Here is a 2,490-nt window from a genome sequence, read left to right as displayed (position 1 = left end):
GTTTTTTGTGTGGCTAGAGTATTTAGATGCTGATTACCTTTGAAGGTTCCTCCCCATCCACAGTCCACCGAGGTGAGGAGGTGCCATTAGAGAAGAAGGGGAATATGCACTGAAGCGCTGATAATAATAATAATTCTCATATTTGTTAAGCACTTTATGTCTTAGAACACTGTTCTAAGCACTGGGGTAGATACAAGCTAATTAGGTTGGACACAGTTCTTGTCCCACTTGGGGCTCACAGTCTTCATCCCTATTTTACAAATGTGGTACTGAGGCAGAGAGAAGTTAAATGATTTGCCCAAGGTCACACGGCAGACAAGCGGCAGAGCCGGGATTAGAACCCAGGTTCTTCCCAGTCCCATGCTCTATCCACTAGACCATGCTGCTTTACCATTAAGGCTGGGTAATTTTAACTGCTAAAACCAAATAGGGTTTCTCACATGGTGGATAGGCTCAGCAGGAACCCTGAAAAGTAGCGGCCCGATGTGGATGGCAAAGATGGAAACAGCCGACGGCTGGTGACCCTGGCACATGCGATTGAGTGAAGGGTCATAATCCTCATAGAGATGGTAATTGAAGCCCTGGGAGCAAATGAGTTCTCCAAAGGAGTGGGTGTAGATGAAGCATAGAAGGGGACCCGGAACAGAACCTTGAAGGACTCCCCACAGCTAGGGGGTGGGAGGCAGAGGAAGAGCCCCCCAAAGAGACTGAGAAGTATCGGCCAGAGAGATAGGAGGAGAACCAGGAGAGGAGAGTGTCGGTGAAGCCGAAATTGGATGATGTTTCCAGTAGAAGTTGGTGGTTGACAGTGTTGAAGGCAGCTGAGAGGTTGAGGAGGACTAGGATGGAGTAGAGGCTGTTGGGTTTGGCAAGAAGGAGATCACTGGTGACTTCTGAGAGGGCAGTTTCGGTAGCGTGAAGGAGGTGGAAGCCAGATTGGAGCGTATCCAGGAGAGAATTGGAGCAGATGAGGTTGAGGCAGTGAGTGTAGACAACTTGCTCAAGAAGTTTGGACAGGAAGGAGTTGGGGCAATAAACTGGAAAGAGTCATGGGGTCCTAGGAGGTCTTTTTTTTTTTTAGGATAGGGGAGACGTGAGTAGGTTTGAAAGCAGTGGGTAAGAAGCCATTGGAGAGTGAAGAGTTGAAGATGGTGGTTAGGGAGGGGAGGAGGGAAGAATATTTTGATAAGGTGCGAAGGGATGGATGGGGTGGAAGGTGAATGGGGAGGAGGAGGTGGTGAATATGGGCTTGCTGGGCTGGATTAAATCAGGGACTTTAGGGGCTTCAGCCCCCGAGCCTGGGGCTAAAGTGGGGACCTCAGACTGCCTCCCCGCCAAGATATGCAGCTCGAGCTGTTGCTGCTTCAGATGTCAACTGCTTCCCTCCTGACCCTACCAACATGGATGTCATTTAGGTCTTTATGAAGACGACATCCAAAGAGACCTTCCCCAAATGGCTACCTGACCGTTGGCAATGAAGGAGGGAGCAGGTGGGTTGAATAATGGACACTGCGTGTGCTCCTCTCCCTCCTCTTCCTGGTGAAGTGACTTGCTCAAAATCACACAGCAGACAAGAGGCGGAGTTGGAATTAGAACCCAGGCCCTCTGACTCCCAGCCCCGTACCTTTTCCACAGGCCGCCTCACTAACCCTAAGTAGCGAGGACCACTCAGGATATGCTCCATTCCCCGCATCCGGATTTGGCTGCTCACCCAGGATGGAGCCCCATGCGGGATCTGATTAATTGGAATCTATCCCAATGCTTAAAACAGTGTCCGAAACATAGTAACTGCATAACAAATATGACAGTCATAATAATGACAGTAAAAGCCTGCTTTTCCTCCCCCTTAGGTTGTTTGGACAAAGACTGTCCCCGATTTGCTTATATCGCATCTCCCTCAATGCTCAACTTGTCACAAACACCACCGTTATTTAATTGTTATTTAATTACGGAAAAGCAAGGGGAGGAAAAGAAAAGTCAGACTCTCCAGGCTAGCTGAGCGGCAAGAGGGCTTTTACTCAAAAATGGTTTGAGGCAGAAAAGGAGCTTTCTTTTTTGATGTGTGAATCGCGCATTTCTGACATACGCAACGCTTGTTTAAAAATAATCTCTGTTCTTCTCAAATGTCTGAAATACAGTCTTCTCTATGCCCCTCCTGGCTTAGAAAGTGATTTTGAAATTGTTAGTTGCCCAAGATTTGGATTTCTGTCTCCGTTTTAGAGCCCATATTTAATGAGGCTATTTTCCCCATTTAGATGCCTGCCATTTGGTTGCCTTAGCTTCCTGTTTTAGCGTGCCAAGGAGTCTGTATGGCGTGGAAGAAAACGATTTGTAGTTCAGCAGTTTCCTTCTGCTCCCCCTTAGGTATCAAATCTGTGTTGGCTTGTTGTCCCCTCAGATTGAAAACCCTTGAAGAGCAGGATCGTACCTTTTACTTTCATTTTTTGCTCCTAAGAACCTAGTTCAATATTCTCTGTACACACCGGAGAT

The sequence above is a fragment of the Ornithorhynchus anatinus genome, chromosome 14 (assembly GCF_004115215.2).
Source record: "Ornithorhynchus anatinus isolate Pmale09 chromosome 14, mOrnAna1.pri.v4, whole genome shotgun sequence".
Classification (NCBI taxonomy): Eukaryota; Metazoa; Chordata; class Mammalia; order Monotremata; family Ornithorhynchidae; genus Ornithorhynchus; species Ornithorhynchus anatinus.
Note: the sequence above shows the minus strand (reverse complement) of the source record.